A 23,313-nucleotide genomic window follows, 5' to 3' on the forward strand; every position below is an offset into this window, starting at 1 on the left:
TGGTCCAAGGGGATTCCAGTCTAACCTCATCTGTCAGCCTATCCATTACCACTGCAAATAGGAAGGGGCTCAGAGCTGATCCCTGATGCAGTCCCACCTCCACCTTAAATTCCTCTGTCACACCTAAGGCACACCTCACCATTGTTCTGCTGCCATCATACATGTCCTGTACTATTTTAACATACTTCTCTGCCACACCAGACTTACGCATGCAGTACCACAGTTCCTCTCTTGGTACTCTGTCATAGGCTTTCTCTAGGTCCACAAAGACGCAATGTAGCTCCTTCTGACCTTCTCTGTACTTTTCCACGAGCATCCTCAAGGCAAATAATGCATCTGTGGTACTCTTTCTAGGCATGAAACCATACTGTTGCTTGCAGATACTTACTTCTGTCCTGAGTCTAGCCTCCACTACTCTTTCCCATAACTTCATTGTGTGGCTCATCAACTTTATTCCTCTATAGTTCCCACAGCTCTGAACATCCCCTTTGTTCTTAAAAATGGGAACTAGAACACTTTTCCTCCATTCTTCAGGCATCTTTTCGCCCGCTAGTATTCTGTTGAATAAGTTGGTCAAAAACTCCACAGCCATCTCTCCAAATTGCTTCCATACCTCTACCGGTATGTCATCAGGACCAACTGCCTTTCCAGTTTTCATCCTTTGTAGTGCCTTTCTGACTTCCCCCTTAGTAATCATTTCCACTTCCTGGTCCTTCACTCTTGCCTCTTCAACTCTTCCTTCTCTCTCATTTTCTTCATTCATCAACTTCTCAAAGTATTCTTTCCATCTATTTAGTACACTACCGGCACCAGTCAACACATTTCCATCTCTATCCTTAATCACCCTGACCTGCTGCACATCCTTCCCATCTCTATCCCTCTGTCTGGCCAACCTGTAGATATCCTTTTCTCCTTCTTTCGTGTCCAACCTGGTGTACATGTCTTCATATGCCTCTTGTTTAGCCTTTGCCACCTCTACCTTTGCCCTACGTCGCATCTCGATGTACTCCTTTCGCCTCTCCTCAGTCCTCTCAGTATCCCACTTCTTCTTCGCTAATCTCTTTCCTTGTATTACTCCCTGTATTTTGGGGTTCCACCACCAAGTCTCCTTCTCCCCTTTCCTACCAGATGACACACCAAGTACTCTCCTGCCTGTCTCTCTGATCACCTTGGCTGTCGTCGTCCAGTCTTCCGGGAGCTTCGGTTGTCCATCGAGAGCCTGTCTCACCTCTTTCCGGAAGGCCGCACAACATTCTTCCTTTCTCAGCTTCCACCACATGGTTCTCTGCTCTACCTTTGTCTTCTTAATCTTCCTACCCACCACCAGAGTCATCCTACACACTACCATCCTATGCTGTCGAGCTACACTCTCCCCTATCACTACTTTACAGTCAGTAACCTCCTTCAGATTACATCGTCTGCACAAAATATAATCTACCTGCGTGGTTCTACCTCCGCTCTTGTAGGTCACTATGTGTTCCTCCCTCTTCTGGAAATAAGTGTTCACTACAGCCATCTCCATCCTTTTTGCAAAGTCCACCACCATCTGCCCTTCAAAGTTCCTTTCCTGGATGCCGTACTTACCCATCACTTCTTCATCGCCCCTGTTTCCTTTACCAATATGTCCATTACAATCTGCACCAATCACAACTCTCTCGCTGTCTGGGATGCTCAGAACTACTTCATCTAGTTCCTTCCAGAATTTCTCTTTCAACTCTAGGTCACATCCTACCTGTGGTGCATAGCCGCTAACCACATTATACATAACACCCTCAATTTCAAATTTTAGTCTCATCACTCGATCTGATACTCTTTTCACCTCCAAGACATTCTTAGCCAGCTCTTCCTTTAAAATAACCCCTACTCCATTTCTCTTCCCATCTACTCCGTGGTAGAATAATTTAAACCCTGCTCCCAAACTTCTAGCCTTACTACCTTTCCACCTGCTCTCTTGGATGCACAGAATATCAACCTTTCTCCTAATCATCATGTCAACCAACTCCTGTGCTTTTCCTGTCATAGTCCCAACATTCAAAGTCCCTACACTCAGTTGTAGGCTCTGTGCATTCCTCTTTTTCTTCTGACGCTGGATCCGGTTTCCTCCTCTTCTTCTTTGTCTGTTGCATCACCTTTACTTTTAACAAACAATAAGCGTTTAAAAACTGAGGACACTCGTTTTTTAAGCTTTGGCAGCTCTACCGGTCTGGTTATTGCTGTTTCTTGTTTCATTATCTTCCTTCTGCACCAATAAAAGCATCATATTTTCCTCCTCCTCCTTGTTCTCCAAGACCAGCACCACTTACTGCCTGGCACCCAGTTTATCAATAACCCCTTTTTTTGTGACCTTCACCTATGATGCTGCTGCCAGTAATAGTACAAACAATAATCATCATAGTAAGAGTTAAGTTCTTGATGGACAAAGGCACTCAATATAAAAAATTGCCATTGATCATACTCGTGCAAACGCACACACGCACAGATACACTTTCTTTAAGGGTTTATGCTTTTGTTTATAACGGAGCAATCCTGCTCATTTGTTCACATCAAATAATCCATCCATCCATCCATTTTCTTTGCCGCTTATCCTCACGAGTGTCGCGGGGAGTGCTGGAGCCTATCCCAGCTGTCAATAGGCAGGAGGCAGGGTACACCGTGAATTGGTTGCCAGCCAATCATAGAGCACATGGAAACAAAAAGCCGCACTCACAATCACACCTAGGGGCAATTAAGAGTGTCGCATTAACGTTACATGTTTATGGGATGTGGGAGGAAACCGGACTGCCCAGAGAAAACCCACGCAGGTACGGGGAGGACATGCAAACTCCGCACAGGCGACCTCAGAACTGTGAGGCCAACACTTTACCAGCTGATCCATCGTGCGGCCACATCGAATAATTTATAAGTTAATTAATAATAATAATAATTGCTTGAAGTGTATATCACAATTTTATTTCATTTTCTGATGTTGAGCAAGAAGAGTTTGTGATGCTTGCAATACCTACGGACTAAAGTAGAGGGTGACCCAAAAAGATGCGTACCTATATTTTATTCGATAAAAAAATCAATTTTTTAACAAATGTCTTTTCTGTTGCAGGACGTGAAAGGTGAACCTATGGATGATCATTTGCAGCTATAGTTGCCCCGAAAATGTCTTGGACAAATCAGCAGAAGATATTCTCCCTGGAGACCTATTTTGCGACAAAATCATACCAGAGTGTACAGATTCAGTTTCGAAAGCGTTTCCATTGTCGCAACTTTCCATCAAAATCAACGATTGTTAGTTGCGAAAGAGGATTGTATAAAAGTGATTCAAAACTTTGCCAGACGAGTACAGGTTTGCTGGCAACGAAATGGTGGACATTTGGAACACATCTTAGGAAAGCCATAAATTGACTAAAAATTGACAGAAATAGCTGAAACTCTGGTGAATGGTCTTCCATAAACTGAATAATGTGTGGTTGTAATTTGAAATAAATAGCTTTTTAATCAAAGCCACAAATGAAATTTTCATGGGTACGTATCTTTTTGGGTCACCCTGAATTTAACTTTTTTTTACACCAAATAATTTGCACAACAAATGCATGGTCTACTCGGTCTAAAATTATCCATTTCCCGCTGTGCCCACTTGTAGTAATGCCGCTGGAGGGTTCCCCTCTTGAAAAGATCTGTCAACTTGGCACATTTTGGTTCACGTCTTGTGTGGTGGTAGTGGGTTCGGATACGACCCACTTCGGGTTTATCTGTTGTGTAACAACAATCGTTGGTCCCAACCCGCATGGCACAACAGCCAGGGTCTGATGAAGTCACGAATCATAAACACATGCTGCAGTCTTTAGGCTCTAATTTATAACAGTACTCTTGCCAGAGGATAGTCAGCTTGGCGTCAACGGGACATGCAACCGATCCGCACATGCATGGCTTTCTTGATATAAGGCAAGTTGTCTTGAGTTTGTTGAATAATAGCCGGTCATGATTTCTTAAAAGAAAATGGAAGATAGAAATTCGATAGGAGTCATACAAAAAAATGCTTTGAAAAAAATGGGCCTTGGCCAGGTCAGCCAGGAATGGACCAGCCGTTCAAGAGTTGTCCCGGAATTCCCGACTGGCAGCACACCCCTGTCCTTAGCCTACATGACAATACAGTATCTTTTACACAACAATTCAGTTTTTTTAATGCAAGGCAATTCCAAACAGGTTTTTTTTTTTTTTTGGGGGGGGGGTTTCTCAGATTTCCCAGTTTTTTGTTGCTCGTGTCCCAGCTTTTGGGGACTATACAACACATCAAATTAAAAATGAGGGAATATTTAAGGGGGAAAAAATGTTAAATGATCATGCCTTTTTTGTGCAAGCTATTGAATATAGGTTGGAAAGCATTTGTCAATTATTCTTTTGTTTTCATTCATTTTTTTAAACAAACACCTCAACTTTACTGGAGTTTGAGTTTGTAATGAAAAAAAAAAAAATCCAGCATTTAATGTAGCCAATAATTCCCTAGTCAAACTATCCATCAATCATCCATAATGCTTATCTTTTACAGGACACTCGAGCTTATTCACGAATACTATAATTGAGAGACAGGGTACAACCGGGGCTGATCACCTGTTAATCACAATGCTGAAATGTCGAGACGGACAACCATTAGGGGTTGGTGATACTGCTGAAAAGTGAGAGCCCAGTATTTTTTTGTCTGAATGGAAACACACTATATACATTACAGTAGGTATAGGATAGAGAAAATATTACAGAGAATTTAGTTTTTAATTGTTTATACACAAATAGGTGACTGGGCCCACCAATCAAATGTGAAATTACACAAGCAAATCTTGTGTGACCTGCCTATTTCCGATCATGTGTCTCTGAGCAACCAACTCTGAATTTTGCCTATCCTTCACGTACATGTTAACTCATATCACATCACCCCGAATGAGTTTTGCTGCCCATATCTTGCCAGGCACCTCCATTTTGATGGCATGCGATGGCAGGACTGGAAATCAAAGTTAATATGAGAAGTAAAGCTGCATTTTTTTCATAATTAACATTAGTCGATGTTTACTTCCAATAACTAGCACATCCTCAAATGTTTGGCCTAATAGTGGAGATGGTTTCAGGGGTGTTTGTGTATCTGTGTGTGAATCCTTCATTTCCTAAAACCATTTAAATACTGAGCTCTAATTAGCCAACTGTCATACCACAGATGGACAATAAAATGACAACACGACTTTCACACACTCACACTCAAAGGTCAAGTGTCGTCAAACGGATGATTTTTGGTATATTATTAATGAAAAACCCACACCCAATATGGTCCCATGTGTTTTTTCACCACAAAACATGATTTTGACATATACAGCTTTTTGTAACTCCCGCCATGAAAATATTCTCAGGACTTGTTTTCGAGAAGAAGCAGGAAGTAACGTAAAGGACAGTGGCGCCCAATCGTGGACTCGATTATTTCCATTAGTTTTACCTCCGGGTAGGTAGCTCGTTGTTCCTTCGTGTTAGCCAAAATGCCGGCTCATTGCATTGCTGGACATTGCTTGAACACTCGGGAGAATGGAATTACCCTTCATAAGTTTGAAAGAGACCCTGTTCGTTGTGAAAAATGGATTGCACGGGTCCAGAGGACGAGAGCTTCGTGGGTTCCAAATAACAGGTACGTGTGTATACTGCTCGGAAAAAAAAAAAAAAAAAATAGTTTGGGGCGGACCACAAAATCGGTCTCTCTCATAACGTAGCAAAAGATCCGCGTATGAAATGTGTTGATGTGCGCATACAGCTACTAAAAAAAAATTATAGTTTGGGGCGTACCACGTAATTGGTCTCTCTCATAACGTAACAAAAGATTCGTGTATGAAATGTGTCGATGTGCACGTCGCCCAGCCAACAATGTCTAATAGTGTTCATCGCGTACTGCGGCGACTTTGAACATACCTGACAGGTTCACCAATCAGACATTCATTAATTAGGACAAAAAAGGAAGCAACGACAAGCAAAACAGTTTGAAACAAGCTGTTCATGTGCATGTGCATGTGTGGAAGATTGCCGAATACATCCATGCATACAATACATGTGGTCATCATTTCTTTAACAGGCAGCAGTTCTCACAGTTCTGATGATTAGATGTTATTGTTCTTGCTATCTCCTGCTAGGAGGCTGCCACGTTATCTAGAGCAGAGCAAAGCATTTCATTATTGGAAGATGTATGATAATTATGATCACAATTATTATTATTATTATTATTACAAAAAGCAACATAGCTCGGCTCCACCTCCTGCTTATATGCCACCACGGGCGCCGAAACTCAGCCACAGCGGCTGAGGCGCCGCGTTCGGCGGTCACAGCTTCTGTGAAGGCTGCGCGTCGGCCTTTGCGACGGGGGTGGCTCTGAAGAACCCAGCCGAGAATGCGTTACTCAGTCGACTGCGAACACCCTGCTAAAGCAGCACCGCTCGGCTCTGTCATAAGCCACACCTGCCGGCTGCGATGAGCCGCGATGGCTCATCTCAGCCGCGGGAGTGGATGGGACGGGATGCGGTTTGGCCATGATCAGATATCATCTGAATATGGCTCAAAACAATAGTGTAATATTGCCCTGAAGGCTCGAAACAATAGTGTAATATTGCCCCGGTAACTCCACTCGGTTGTGTGGTGTTGTCCCTTTCGAAAAGAGCTTCGGTGTCAGAAGGGAAAAATGCGAATATCTCTGTTGTTCGGCTTCCATAGTAGCAGGCACTGCACGTTTTCAACGGCAGAAGTGACGATGACGTCAAGGACAGAGGACGCGACTAATATGGCGACCACTTGGATGTCGAGGGACACTCATTTGCGCAACTTTGTGCATGGATGACGTGTTCTCTGCTCACTTTTTTTTGTATAGACATTGAAGTGAATACTTTTATATGTATTTTTCATTACAATATCTATTTTAGAATGTTTGTAGGGATGTCAGTCCCACTTTAAGCTACAGCATGCACTCATCCTGTTACTCACAATCACACTCACATATGCATGCACACACAAGTACATACAAAATGGAGAACTTGCAGAAGTAATGTGCTTATTTAATGTACATATCACCAATGTGTCAGTAGGCCTTATATAGAAAAGTTAGTTCCCTATTTTTATTTTAAAGTGTATGGAATGTCTAATTTCTAACGCAATTATCTTATCTAGATGAAAATATATGTTCAACTGTACCATAAAATGCATAACCTTTTCGATGTTTTTACCAAAAATTATAAGTGTTTATGAATTAAAGTCGGCAAACTTTGACCTAGTTTCCCGTGTCTGAAAAACTCGTGTGGCTGACCTCTGACATCACTACATATAAACACATTGTTCTGCAGATAGGTTCTCATACATGCACAGGCAGATCCATCGTGCTGTAAAATGAACAACCAGGTGGTCGTGTACCTATTTACTAAATACACGGCGTTTGCATAATTTTAAAACCGGACAAGAAACTTCGTATATACAGTCGGGATATTTAAGCTGTTACGATTTATCAGTTTATGACTAACTAAACTAAACAAGAACTTCACAAATGCTTACCAGTGTTTGTTTCCAATACAAGGCATATCCTGCTCCCTGCGTGCTCGGCACTTTCTTCATGGCCAGCTATTTTGTTTGCATCCAAACGTGTATGCTGTCTAACTGGCTCAAATTGAAAACCCTTAAAGTTTTTATAAAGCTTGTATTCTTCACCGTCTTTGGGGGATCTCTTCAGAATAGTGTTCATCGCTCGAAATATCAGAAAATTCTTCGTCGTTCTTACATTGTATTCCAATGCTTGCCATTGTTGTCACCAGTTATGACGTCATGTTCCTACTCGTCTGTTTCCACTATGTTTCCATCTTTTTCCGGCAAATCCAGCAATGTGCGATCATTTTTTGCCAACAATCGAAAAATAAAAATGTTTCCTTCATAACGGATTTCAGATTGAAATTCTGCATAAAAAAATGTATAATGTTAGCAAAAAGGTGGATTGAGGACCTTCCATACACATTAAACATATTGTTACAACTTAAAAATAACTACAATAATGTACAAACAGAAATACTATCCATTCATCCATTTTCTGTTTTCTGATCCGCTTATCCTCACAAGGGTCAAAGGATTGCTGGAGGCTATCCCACCTATCATCAGGCTGGTTGCCAGGCAATCAGAGGCCACACGCAAACAAACAACCATTCACGCTCAATTTCACACCAATGGGTAATTTAGAGTCTTCAATTAATGCATGTTATTGGGATGTGGGAGGAAACCAGAGTGACTGGAGAAAACCCATGCAGGCATTGGGAGAACATGTAAACTCCACACAGGTAGTGTCATATTGAACTCTGACCCTCAGAAATGTGAGGGAAGCATACTAACAAGTCCGTCATTGTGCCACCCACACAACAAACATAAGTCAAAAATAAGGTAATGCAATATTAACCACCAAATAATAAAAACATAAATAACTAAAAAAAAAAATATATAATTAATCATCTAACACGCTCATGCCTGTACAGTCATGTTGTCAGGGGCGTGGCCTGATTGGCAATAATTATGCCATGTATTTAAGCCTTGTGTGGTGTTATTAATTGACAGTTGGTTGTATGAGACAGTGTGAGTCGAGAGGGAGTTTATGAGTTTCTTGTGAGTATTTGCCTCATTACCACATTCCACCGTTCCTGTGCCACCACTCCCAAGTTTAGTCGTCTTGTTTTTGCCTTTTAGTTATCCGACCTGGTTTCAAGTTTTGGACCTTGCCTTCTGCCACGTTTTTTTTGTGCTTTTGTTTTTTTGTGCCTTGGATTGCTCACTAGTGCATGACCTCTGCCTGTAATTAAACCCCCCTCAAAAATCATGTCACTGCCTCAGAGTCCTGCATTTGGGTCCTACCCTATGTCCCTTGTAGGTCACAGAACGACTCAGACCCATGGCACACTGCCCTTCAACTGCAGTGGGATCAAGAATTTGCTGCATTTCAAGTGCAACGGGTTAAAGATTTTGCGGTCTTCCACCTCGGTTTTAGGGATCAGTCGGAGTGGTGGGCTTCCACGATTAGTCATTTGGTCTTGCTGCCTGATGTTCTCATGGAGTGCGCTCAGGAGAGGATATGTATTTACTGGTTGCCACCTCTTGTTTTTGTTCCGTCGACGTCCGGTCCGTGGCATTCACCTCTCACTCCTGTTTCATCGGCCCATGGTCCGCAGCGAGCAAACACATTTTACTTGTGAATAGCCTGCATGTTCTTACTGTGTTTGTGTGGGTTTTTCCAGGTATTTTGGTGATCTCCCACATCCCTAGAACATGCATGTAAGATTAATTGAAGTCTTTAAAATGGTTTTGTTTTTATCTTCCCTGTGATTGGGTGTACCCCGTCTCTCAGGTGGCATAGGCTCCAGTACACCCAAGGGAAAAGCAGTACAGAAAATGAATGGATGGGTGATTCCTCTTCTTTGTTGTTGTTAATTTTTTCCCGAGAATGTTAAAATATTACTTTGACCTATTGTTAAAATAATCATCCATATGTTCTCATTTTGTTCATACGTTAGTTGGTTACACATCACCACCAAGCTTGTACCTTTGAACTCCCTGTCTTGATGAAATCAATCTAACTTGATGTAATCAATCTAACAGATGTAAACAATCAGTCACACACTCACACACACACTCATCATGTGATTCACTGAATAAAAAGAAGCTGCAAGGGGACAGAAGTTGGAGTTGGTTGGAAGCAGGGAAGTCCTGTTGCTCCCCTTGCAGCAAGTAAAACTTGAAGCCTTGTCTGTTCGCCTTCTTTTAATAGAGAGTCAGGTTTTTTAACCTGACATTTGGTCCTTCGAGCCGGATCCCAACACACCACCGCCCATCGAGGAGGGAGAAGACACACCGAAGTCTGTCGACAGCCAGGAGCATTGAGCTGTTCCAGAAGAAAAGCCCTGGTGGGACGTGAATTCGTGGCCAGGCCGGTGCCAAAGTCCAATCTCCCCTTGGTGGACGACGATTGACGGGATCATGAAGAACTGGCGTCCAGACAACGCGTGAAGTGAAGGCTACTCCGCCAGAAGGAGGTTGATGGCTACTCCGCCAGAAGGAGGTTTAAGGCTACTCCGCCAGAAGGAGGTTTAACGCTACTCCGCCAGAAGGAGGTTAAAGGCTACTCTGCCAGAAGGAGGTATTAAGGTTACTCCACCTTTAAAGAGGTTATTTATTAGGATCCATAAATGTGTGAGTGAGTGAATGCAAGTGTGAATGCCATTACTTGTGGAATCATAGGTCACGGTGGAAACCTAACGGTGCTAACAGAACTCCGTGCTCCGGTGAAGTACACGAGGTAGTGGATTAGGACTTGGATCCCAAAAAGGACAAGTAGTCTGTACGGGACAAATGTAGAAAAAACATAATGGGGAGCGGGAACAGTAAGTCTGCCCTAGAGAGCGATTTAAAATTTATGGAACAATTTTTACCGGGCAGCACGATGCTTCTTAAAAAATGAAAATGAAAACATGGTTTTAATGGTAAATTAACAGTTTAAGGATGCAGCAGGTTGGTAGAAAGATTGATGGCAAGTGTAGGAGGAAAAAAAGGAAAAGCCAAGATTAAGAAAGACCTACAACTCAGGATGGCAAGATCTTGGTTAGCACAGGCAAGAAAGAGAAAGGCAGGAGAGACAGCTGAAGTAATGCAAGCAGCGGCTGTAATAAAGCCAGATAAAGATTCTCTCTCTCTCTTTCCTTAGCCTGTTCATGAACTGTTGTAGCTGTTTCTTCATCTGCTCAACTGGCAACTGAGAATGACAAACACAAGGCTTATTTGTGAGGCGAACACTGTACAGGCCAGTGGTCCCCAAACTTACTCCTGTGAGGACCACATAACTTTTCACTTTTCTCTCTCTCTTTTGCAGTTTGTAATAGAAAAAGTGTGACTATAGGAGTACCTAAACGTAAAAAATTACTGTAATCCAGAAACTCACACAAAATCAAATATCCTTTTCTGGGTTCTTCACAGAACAAAAGTCAAGAAATAAAAAAATAACACGATTAATGAAATAAATAATTAAATAACCCTCCCTGGGTTCTCCACAGAAAAAAAAGACTGGAACTAAATTACACTATTTATGAAATAAATAATAATCAAATAACCCTCTGGGTTTTACAGAAAACGGAACAGGGTTGTGCCGTGCAAAATTTTAACTTTAGATTATTTGTTAGAGCAGAATCTTGTATTCAAATGACTCATACGAGCAATTCCTCAAAGTTACTGGGTTCCTTCCTTTTAATTCTCATGTGGTTATGATGGTTCTTTCTTTCTTTTAGCATTGCATCATGCTGTGAACACATCACATATACAGTTTTCCCATTCACTTCCATGAATATTTAGGAGGAAAACCATTTTTTCTTGAAACTGCACTCTACGCCCATTTTTCTTTTTTTGACAGACATTTTTGGGCAAAGTGGGTGCCCAAGTATAAGTATAAGCCATAATAAATAGCAGGGGTGTTAAAATAATCATCCATATGTTCTCATTTTGTACAAACTGTAGTTGGTTACACATCACCACCATGCTTGTACCTTTGAACTCACTGTCTTGATATAATCACTCTAACTTGATGTAATCAATCTAGCAGATGAAAACAATCAAACAGTCTGAAATGTCTCAGTTTATGTGTCCCAAGCCTTCAATGGTTGTGACACACTCACACACACACTCATCATGTGATTCACTGAATAAAAAGAAGCTGCAAGGAGACACAAGTTGGAGTTGGTTAGAAGCAGGGAAGTCCTGTCGCTCCCCTTGCAGCAAGTAAAACTTGAAGCCTTGTCTGTTTGCCTTCTTTTAATAGAGTCAAGCTTTTAAACCTGACATTTGGTCCTTCGAGCCGGATCCCAACACACCACCGCCCATCAAGGAGGGAGAAGACACAACGAAGTCTGTCGACAGCCAGGAGCATTGAGCTGTTCCTGAAGAAAAGCCCTGGTGGGACGTGAATTCGCGTCCAGGCCGGTGTTAAGAGTCCAATCTCCCCTCGGTGGACGAAGGTTGACGGGATCACGAACAACTGGCATCCAGACAACGCGTGAACCGGTAAGTGAAGGCTACTCCGCCAGAAGGAGGTTGAAGGCTACTCCGCCAGAAGGAGGTTGAAGGCTACTCCGCCAGAAGGAGGTTGAAGGCTACTCCGCCAGAAGGAGGTTGAAGGCTACTCCGCCACAAAGAGGTTGAAGGCTACTCCGCCAGAAGTAGGTTTTAAGGTTACTCCATCTTTAAAGAGGTTATTTATTAGGATCCATAAATGTGTGAGTGAGTGAATGCAAGTGTGAATGCCATTACTTGTGGAATCATAGGTCACGGATGGAAACCTAACGGTGCTAACAGAAGTCCGTGATCCGGTGAAGTACACAAGGTAGTGGATTAGGACTTGGGTCCCAAAAAGGACAAGTACTCTGTACGGGACAAATATAGAAAAACATAATGGTGAGCGGGAATAATAAGTCTGCCCTGTCATTCTCCTGGCATCCTCCCCAGGCTGGGTGTGGTCAGCCAATTAGTCGGGACACACCTGCACCCTGGTTTGGGCTGAGTACACCCGGTACTTATAGGACACGGGGGACAACTACTCCCCCGCCAGATCGTTGAGCTTCATGTCCCGTTCCAGCACTCTCGTATCCCTGATCGACAACCTGTGTGTACCAACCTTCGCCTGTTCTCCGACTCACCCCGTAAGCCTGACTCCCTCGATACTTCTGCGTGCTTCGAACGTTCTCCTGTATACCTGACCTGCCGTGTACCGACCCTCGCCTGTCCCCGGACCATCCAAGTAAGCCTGCCTCTTCTGCTACTGCTGTTCTTACGTACTGACTTGCTGATCATAGACCTCGGACTGAATAAAGGCTTTTGTACGCTACCCGCTTGCCTCTGGAGTCGTGCATTTGTGTCCGCCCTCGAGCCTCATCGTGACATGACCTAGAGGGGATGTAAACTTTATGAAATAATGTTTACCGGCCAGCATGATGTTTCTTAAAAAAATGGGAAGAAAAAAAAAAAAAAGAAAAATAGCATGGCTTAAATGGCAAGTTAACAGTTGAAGGATGCAGCCGGTTGGTAGAAAGATTGATGGCAAGTGTTACAGGGAAGTAAGGTAAAGCCAAGATTAAGACTTACATTTTAGGATGGCGAGAGGTTGGTTATTATAGGCAGGAGAGTCAGCTGAAGTAATGCAACAAGTGGCTATATTAAAACCAGCTACAACAGATTAAAACAGGCTAAAGAAAGTGAGGCAGAAAGAGAGTTGTAAGAAAATCTTGAAAAAAAAAAGAAAAAAATGCTGTCTCCCTGGGAAATACATTCGCTGATAAAAGCGCCAAGGAGGCAGCAACAGGAAAATATGGCACACACATAGTGACACAATCACAAGCCCCCAAGCCTCCTATTGATTTAACAGTTCTAAAAGATGTGCAAAACATGCTGCTAAAAGTAAAACTCAGTGATGGTTTACAGAAAAAACTAAATTAGAAGGTAATATACATTGGTGGTCTCAAACTGGCAGTCCGCGGGCCATTTGTGGCCCTGAAGATGATGTTTTGCGGCCCCCACCTTACTTACTATGAAAGTCAAATGATGGTGTGGCCCTGAAGTTTTATATCTTTTTTGGCACTTTATGGTGTTGTGTGCAGAGCTGGTGAACGAACCAATCACGATGGGGTTGTGGCTTTCGGGGTGTGACAGTGACAAGTCCTGATGCAAGCTGAGAAACATTTTTCATTGAGTGAAAGTTAGTAATATTGCCATGGAGAAAATTATTAGTTTTGCGCACAACCTGTTTACACCAGCTTTATCTTATTTTGTGTTTAAAAAAAAAAAAGACTAGAATCACTGAGGGGGTAGTGGTACACGCGTCTGCCTTTGGTATGGGCAGTATGGGATCGATTCCCGCTCAGTGATGGTGCCGATATCTGCCCTGTGACTGACTGGTGACAAATTCAGGGTGTAGTCCACCTTTTGCCCGAATTTAGCTGGAATCGGCTTCAGCTTTCGTGAAACTCTTGTGAGTATAAGCGGCTTAAAAAATGACACGTTATGACAAATTGTGTGCATGTGCGCTGAGGCTGCATCCCAGCCTCAGCCAGAATGTGCCTTCAGTGGCCCTGATGTGAATGGACTTTTGAGACCACTGATATACATAATAAGGGGAAAACCTGTATTTAAAAAAAAAAAAAAAAAAATGAAAAAAATCTGTTTAAAACATTGACAATTTTGAGTCATCGGCCTTGCCATGTCTCGACAAGAGAGATGGTAGTGGTAGATATTATACAGACATTTTCGCACCTTTGGATTCAATTCCTACTCAAAAAATTTTTGTAGATCATGTCTTAATTGCTACAAACTCAATACTCAAGGGAACCGCAGACCTAAGAGAAGGCAGTTTCCCCAGGTAGTCAGCCTTTCCAGTTTTTACACATTAATTTTAATTGAGTTAAACAGCATTACAAATGAAGTTTAGTATTGATCTGGCCCTTATCTAAATGGGTGGAGATTTTTCCATGTACAAGTCCTGATGCTATTCCTGTGGCAAAGTTCTTGTGTAAATATATTATTCCTTCTCATGCCATCCCAGAAAAATTGTATGGCACAATGTGCCATATTTTGTGAATGAAAAAAAAAATAGTCATGTATCTGCAAATCTAGAAATAACTTAATAAAATAAAAAAAATGTGCAGAATTAGTGGAACGAAGCAATGGGACGGTGAAGTCTTGATTAAGGAAAACTACATTTCGTAAAACTGTATATGAAAATAACCCCAACAGATAAAGGATTGTTCCCATTTGAAATAGTATATAGTAGATTAGATTCGATTAGACTGCCCATGGTAGAGCGGCCAGTGCAGCAGTCAGAAGAAAATACTTTAAGTGATTGGGTGAAAGAGATGCTGCTAAATAAAACTGTAAAAGAAGCAAATGATCTGCCGCCTACTGTGCCTTCTTCACAGGTGCTGTTGGTGTCCATTGGTGATTGGGTCCTGAGAAAAATCATCAAGAGGAAGTGTTGGTCCTCACCTCGCTGGGATGGTCCACTCCCACGGTGATAAAGATAGCAGAACGTCCCACATGGATACACTTGTCCCACTGCAAGCCTGTGGCTCCCTTTCCATTCAACGACGAGTAGCGGTGGAAGTCCGGCTACAAAGGGTGGGGTAGCAATAGAATTCAGCTGATCCGCGCTTGAGCATGTTAGTTAAAGGAGAGCCACTATTGGGACTGCTGGCCTTCGTGCTGTTCGGACCATGGCTCCTCCGCACTGGCCAGTCTGGGACTGTACGTGTTTATCACTGGATCTATGGACATGAATCATCATGGCGCAAGGACAATCCCACCTCTCCAATGGACGCCAACACCTGGTACTCTTATGTGAATATGGTGTCCCTCTGTGGACAACCAATGACAGATCAACAAGTGTGGTGAAGCTGGAACTACTCAGATGCCCCGCCATGAAAAGAAGTGGGCAGCAGCGACGAGTCCGACAATGCCAGCAATTCCACCTACTGGTCTCAGACTTCATGCCAGGCCAGGAGAGGATGCAGAGAGAAACCATCTGAGGTCTTCAGGACAGACCTGATCACCACAATGAAGGTGCATGACTCGTACCAGCTCAACGCAGAGGATTACTACGTCCTGGCCGATCCATAGAAGCAGAAGCGAGAAAAAGGGTATCCACGTGCCCATTAGCCCGCAGTCCATCCCGGAGCCCATGGTGCTAACTGACAAAAGCAAGGATGTCATATTCATCAGGCCCAAGAAGCTGATCCGCACATCTGCCACCCTGGTCCTCAGTTATGTGGACATCAGGACTTTGGCGGAGGGTGTGTGTCACTACGACCTCAACGAGGAAGATGTCACCTGGCTGCAGGTCATCGACGAGGAGTTTGCAAGGTTTCCCTTCTTCCACTGGATGAATTCGCCATAGAGTGTTGAGCACCGTTGTCATAACAACATGACACACACTACCGAGACACAGTAAGGCCTTGGTATCGAGTACAACGAGAACGTGGTGTGCGACGTGCCAGTTCCCCAACGGAGAGGACGACAACGAGATGGTGTTCTGCAACAAGTGCAATATCTGCGTCCACCAGGTATCCTGCCAAAGTGCCAGTTGTGCCCGAAAACGGGCGATGCTATGAAGCCCACCCGCAGTGGAACCAAGTGGGTCCATGTCAGCTGTGCCTTGTGGATCCCAAAGATGAACAATGGGAACCTGGACAAGATGGAGCACGTCACCAACATGTCGCACACTCCCAGAAACAGCCTCCACTCCAGCCTGGAGAGACCATCATCACTCAGAACGACAAAGTCAAGGTCAAGTACTACTGGCCCAAGCACTCGGGCCTTAAAGGCAGTGACTCTGTGGAGCGGGACTCCACCACTGAAGTTGAAAATGAGGAAAGTGTCGGGAGCAAGAAGGGCAAATTGAGAGGAAAGGTTGGAAGGGACAATAAAGAGGACTTGGCCGCCCTCTGCCTCATCCCTTTCGTCTCGTCGTCCTTGTGTCTTGTTTGTAAATGTGACCCGCAGGAAAAGCGTGTCAAGGTCCGCAAGATGAAATTGCAAGAGATGGAGGAGGTATTCTACCAGTTTGTGGACACCGAGAAAGTGGGCCGTTACCTCAAGATGACACCCAAGACAGTTGACTTCCTGTACCAGTACTAGAAGCTGAAGCACAAAGCTAATTTCAACCAGCTGCTGCTCATGCCTAAGAAGGACGAGGAGGACACCCTGGCCAGACGTGAACACGAGGTGTTGCTGAGATGACTGCAGCTATTCAAGCAACTCAGCCAAGACCTGGAGAGGGTGTCCAACCTGACTTGCATGGTGATGAAGATGTAAAGACTGTTGTTTGGAAAAATACAAGGAATGGAGTGCAGGACAATGGCCTGATTTTAAATGGACAAGGACTCTGCACTGTCACCAGCAAAGCTGAAGAATCTCTTCTGTGTTTGCCCTTATATGCCATGGGGCGCAAAAGTCTGCATGACTGTCCCAATCACCAGCGAGGGTTTCATCTCAAATCACGGCTTCCACTGTCAGTGGAGGCTGCGTGTTTATCTCAACATCAACCATTGCCTTTCTCCTTACATGTTTCGCGACTCCAGTACCAAGAATATCTGCACTAGACTTGGTTGGGCTGCTGTGTATCCGCACACGTTGGGTTCAGAAAGTAGCAACGATGTTCACCGACTGTTTATTTATGATGATGATGATGATGATGATGATTATTATTATTTATTACTATTAGTCCTGGTTCACCTCCGGACCTGGGTATTTTGTTATGAAGTTCGTTGTATCCGTAATTATTGTTCTGGGTTTGTTCTGCCTTTTCACGATGTGTATAATCACACATTTGAAATCTATGATGGTTCGAGCAAGGTCAAATGTTTTTGTGAATTATGCCCTTCTACAACAAGTAGACCGTGATTATATGCAGCTACTGCCAAAAGAAAGCATCTGATGCCCCTTTGTCCGCTCGATTGTAAATGATGTACTTTCTGTAAATGCAACAGCATTCTGATGTCCCCACTCGTATTTCCAAAATGATAAACAGGAGGGAAATGTTAAAATAAGAATCCATATGTTCTCATTTTGTTCAAACTGTAGTTGGTTACACATCACCACCAAGCCTGTACCTTTGAACTCACTGTCTTGATGTAATCACTCTAACTTGATGTAATCAATCTAGCAGATGAAAACACTCAAACAGTCTGACACGTCTTAGTTTATGTGTCGCAAGCCTTCAATGGTTGTGACACACTCACACACACTCATGTGATTCACTGAATAAAAAAAAGCTGCAAGGAGACAAAAGGTGGAGTTGGTTGGAAGCAGGGAAGTCCTGTCGCTCCCCTTGCAGCAAGTAAAACTTGAAGCCTTGTCTGTTCGCCTTCTTTTAATAGAGTCAAACTTTTAAATTTGACAAGGGGCACGACACAAAGCAGCTCATCCAGACTTTGCGCTTGACAATCTTGCGCTACCCTGGGATAACGGTTTGCTTTCTTAACACAATTGTGATTGCACCATGGACGTAATCAGAACAGTAGTTTCTTTTAGTGAATAATTTATGCTCTTTTTTTATTTCCATGTCTATGGCATCATTTTATACTTTACAAAATCATCTCTCATGCCGGATTAAATGAATTTGCAGGCCCGATTTGGTGTATGGGCCGTACGATTGGCACCCTTGTTGTAGACCTTTGGGCAAATATGAGGAATATTGTATTAGAAGTAATAGGAGGAAGGACTTGATACGTGGTATGTTGTTTCACTCTCAATCTGTTTTGTGAATGTGTAAACACACTAATGTTCACCTTTCATTGAGTCGCTGTTCAAAGTCACTGAACAGCAGTGATGAGTGGTGGGATTTTCAACATGGCGGCATTATATACTTTTATTAGGCCTGGCCAATGGAAAAAAAATGTTTTTAGTGTGATTAATTGCACCAGATCCATCCATCTATTTTATCCTCACAGTGGACATGGGAGTGCTGGCGCTTATCCTAGCTATCTTTGGCAGAAGGCGGGGTAAACCCAAATCTGGCTGCTATTCAATCTCAGGGCACACAGAAACAAACAACCAGTCACAGTTACAATCTCATCTAAGGGCGCTTTACTTAGAGTCTCCAATTAATATGTTTTGGGATGTGAGAGGAATCCGGAGTGCCCAGAGAAAACCAACCCAGGCACGGGAGAACATGGAAACTCTACACAGGCGGGGGCGGGATTGGAACCCCGGTCATCAGAACTGTGAAGGCGGAGGGTCTAACATGTTGCGCCACCATGCGCCAAATAATTGAAAGTGCACTTTTATTTTAAATGTACTTTCATATGAACGAAAGTGACATAACAAGCGTCTCCAGCTCATTGTCTCGCCTGCCATCTCCCAGTGGATCTAAACCTTCCTGACAACCAGAACACAGCAAGTGAGGTTGGGGGACACTACCTCATCCACATATCAGGTATCAGCACCAGGGAAACCCAAGGTTATGTCCTCTTCTCTGCTCTTCTCGCGGTACAAATACGACTCTACCTCGAGGCACCCGTCTGTTAAACTCATGAAGTTCGCAGATGACACCACAGTCCTCAGCTTCATCAAAGGTGGCGACAAATTTGCGTATCGACGGCAGGTGGCGAGACTAGAACTTTGGTGTGGCCAATTGATCCTTGCGTTGAACACTTTAAAGACTGTAGAAAAGATTATGGACTTCAGGAGGCATCCTTCACCACAGCTGCCCCTCACAATGTTCAACTGTTTTCAGTCAACCGTCGAGACCTTCAAGTTCTTGGGAATTACAGTCTCACAGTACCTGAAGTGGGAAACGAATATCAACTCCATCCTCAAAAAAGCCCAGTAAAAGATGTACTTCTTGGGGCTTCTGAGGAAGCATGGCCTGTCACAACAGCTGCTGGGACAGTTCTACATAGCGGTCATCCTATCAGTTCTGTTTACCTCCATTACATTTCTGGTTTGGGTCCAACACAAAATATGATGAACTCTGAGTGCAACAGACAATCAAAACTGCTAAACCGATTGTCGGCAACATCCTATCCACCCTTGAAGACTTGCACGCCACTTTAACTAGGACCAGAGTGGACAGGATCCTTTCGGACCCTCAACATCTTGTTCACCAGCTGTTCCAGCTCTTTCTGTTTGGTAAGCGCTACCAATCAATGCAAATTAAAACTATCAGGCATTCAAACATTTTTTTTTCCCTCGTGCAATCAAGTAATTAAATTCTTGATTAGCGAACCTCCTATTTTCTGCCTTGAGCTGTTGTTGGGACATACCTTCAAATCCTGCTGGTCCCTGGACCTCAGAAGGGTGAGACCAACGCTCTCCAGCTGCGCCACTGTGCCGCCCATTATTAACATTTAAGATGATAAACAGGCTCTCTTCTACTGCACAAAATGACCAGTCATAGAAAAACCTTAAATAGGGAATGTGTAAGTTTTCCCTTTACCTCAGTTATGGATTTGGTTGTGCTATCAATTTTGCATCTCTGCCTCCATCAGTACCCTCAACACCCACCCTCTCTTCCCTTCAATATTCATAGCTTCTGAGTGGAAGCACGACTAGCTTTAGTTACTCCTTCGTTATAGGAATATCATTTTATAGTCATGTTTATTTTATTTAGTTTTTAAGTCAGCTGTCTAAATGATGATGATTGTCAAAGCATTTTTTTTTGTAATTCATATCTGAGACGGCTCCAGAAAAACCGCAGCCTTTATCACACACTGCAAGTTTCATTTTATCAATCACACTTGCATAAAAGGTTCCAAACATTTGTATTTTTAGTTTGAAAAAAAATAATTAAAAATTAAATTCAAAATGTCGTGTTTTGGTACAGTAATGACAAATTTTATACTATGCCTAATTTTATTGTGTTCCTGTACTTTCAATTGTGAATTAATGATAAAGAACAACAAGTGGTGTGAAACTAAACATTTTTCCATGAATCCTATCATGCTGTTTTCTGTCTGATCAATTGTCTGTTTCCTGCATGTGATTTTTATTTTAACCATTTACATTTAGAAAGGTACAGAAATCTACATTTGAAACGTCCTCTTGACCAGACCTCCATGTTGAATTGCTTGACCTCCTTGCAATGATAATAAACTGTGTAACTCACTTGGTCTTCAAGTATTGGTTTCATGTACTGTATTCTTCAACAAAACAAGTACTTTTTTTCAACAACAGTATTTAGAACAAAAATTCCAAATTTCATCCCGATGAAAGAATTTAGAACCTTTTCTCCACACAGTTGATAAATAATGGTTTTGGGAGTAGAGACATCAGATCCCGGTCTCCAATTCCTAGTTAAGCTTCTCCAAGTGCCTCTTGGTTTGGGTATGGAATCCAGAAGACAAGCTGGCCGTTGGGCTGGATTTGACACTCATATAGGCACCCAGCGAAGGGAACGCCATTCAAAATTGTGAAACAAAGAAGAAAGGTCAAGTCGAACCTTACTATGAGTCAGTAGTGAAAACAAGAAATGGTGAAACATGCCGACAAGGTAAAATGAACTGGTGACGAAACAGATGAGACACAAGGTTAAGTACATTAGGTAATCAGGATAACAGGGCACAAGGGATAAATGTGCCATCAGGAGCAGATGAGCACAGACCCCTCTAGGAGGACATACACAGACGTGACCACCTCTTATACTGTTCAGGAACACTGGGACCTGGAGCCCATTTCAGGTAATACAGTAGATGTAAGGTGGTCTACATGCTGATCTGGATGCCAGTAAATCACAGCACAGGTCATATAGACCATCCACCAATAAATTCATAATGCCCAAAACAAGTACTGCATTAAATATTGTGCATTTATTTTCAGTACAAATGATTGGTTTTGATTGACACCGTTATGTTTATTCTTTTGGTTGTAATTTGCAGTAATTCCTTACAGTATATCCAAATTCGGAATTAGAATTTAACTGTATTAGATTAGGGTGGTGATGTGGGCAAAATGTATTCCAATTTATATGTAAACTCTGGTTGAGTTATAAAAGGGAAACAAAATTGTGGTTCTAGAAATGTAACTGTTGTGAATGACTGACCCTGTGTACAGTGATTTTCAGACTGCCATCTGCCAGCATGTACTTTACTATTCAAGCTTCCTTGCTGAGTTCATGATGATGTGAAAGCTTGTGTCTCTGTAATGCTCTCTCTCCTCTGTATGCTGGCAAAATGTGTTCTTTGGCGGGGTTATCCACTATGAATAAGACTTTGATAGATGTAAGGTGGTGCCAACAGCCAGAGAGAAAGAAGAATAGCAAAAATGATATCCTGAATGGAGTTAGCCACAAGTGAAAGAGTTTTAGATTCCCAGGTCTGAAAAGCAAAAATAGCCTTTATTGCACTTTGTCTTACTAGGACATTCTTCACTGTCAGTAACAACCAAACACGTAGAACATGTTCAAAAGAAAACCATTGGTTGAAGTTTTTTTCTGCATGTTGCATGATAGTTGCATTGTCTTGCATCAATTTTACACTCAAATATGACCACAGGAGTGTTGCCTGATATAAAAATATAAATAACCGGACCATATTTTTTTTTATAAGTATGATGACACAAAGCACACATATAAGAAATGTTGGGAAACTAAATACTGTACAGAAGGGCACTGTAGAATTAAAATGCGGCATCACTTTGGTTTTCTTCTTTTTCTTCTGCTGGATCATGGAAAGAATCATGTGTTTCCAAGTGGAGTTTTGGGTACAGTTTGAATGCACCATGGACAATGTAAAAATGGGAGTGGATTCTGTAATTGGGCTAAGGTTTTACAAACAGTACACTGTATATAGATAGAAATGAAACACAATCCACAATATGTTCGCCAACCTCAAGTTAGTCATTTTAAAACAGTTTCTCCAACAGGATATAATGGGAAAATAAATTATCTGTTCAGAGTAAAACTATTGCCATCACAAAAACCTATAAAACCTTTATGCATGGTTTATGAATACACTAAACACCATTTTCAAGAGAAATACAACAGGTATTTATTTTTATTTTTTTTGTTTAGAAGCAGACAATATTTATTTCCATGCGTGTCCTGGTGTTTCAAACATGCCCTTTCTCAAACTTAAAAAAAAAAAAAACAGAAATCAAAACACTTCAAAAGACATACAAAGACAGGCAGAAACATAAATGCAAGCAAAAATAAAATTAGTTTGGTTGCACTAAAAACAAACAAAATCCGTAAAACTACAAGTGTCATCTGACAAGTCCACGGACATGTACAGTTTGAACCGTTCTTTAATTCTACCCACCAAGCATTTACATTTTGGTCTTTCAGTCCCGCAATATTTTCTGCATTAATCTGGCCCTGTTTCATAAATTAATGTAATGTCTTTCTTTGTTTTTATTCACAATTTAATTTCTCTCATTAAAAATAGTATTGTTCAATAGGTTGGTAATTGTGAAAATCCTCCTCACAGTTCTCAGGTTTGGAGATCATATCTAGCTCCAGCCTTTCTGTGACCCTAATATTATAACATACAATTTGAGAAAAATTTAAGTGGGCATTCTCCGGGCTAGGACTCTCTCTTTTCTGGCTGCCTTTTTATTATGACCAATCTCCATATTTGCCAGCTTTTCTTTTTGTGCTGCCATTCATGTCAAGCTGTGCCTGGTAGTTTCAGTGTTAGAGCTTGGGTGGCACTTGTCTTCCCTCTCTCTCTCTCTCTCTCTCTCTCTCTCTCTCTCTCTCTCTCTCTCTCTCTCTCTCTCTCTCTCTCTCTGTCTCTCTCTCTCTTTCTCTCTCGCACTCTC

At 42.4% G+C, this 23,313-nt stretch overlaps 1 long non-coding RNA gene across 1 annotated transcript; it reads left to right on the plus strand.

Moving 5' to 3' along the window:
- The first annotated feature begins 5,433 nt into the window (after window positions 1–5,433).
- Window positions 5,434–20,508, plus strand: LOC133508955 (uncharacterized). Its single transcript, XR_009797195.1, has 3 exons — window positions 5,434–5,653; window positions 11,834–12,808; window positions 13,665–20,508. It is a non-coding gene; the product is annotated as an uncharacterized LOC133508955 (long non-coding RNA).
- Window positions 20,509–23,313: the final 2,805 nt, after the last annotated feature.

Source organism: Syngnathoides biaculeatus, chromosome 11 (genome assembly GCF_019802595.1).
Source record: "Syngnathoides biaculeatus isolate LvHL_M chromosome 11, ASM1980259v1, whole genome shotgun sequence".
NCBI classification, from domain to species: domain Eukaryota; kingdom Metazoa; phylum Chordata; class Actinopteri; order Syngnathiformes; family Syngnathidae; genus Syngnathoides; species Syngnathoides biaculeatus.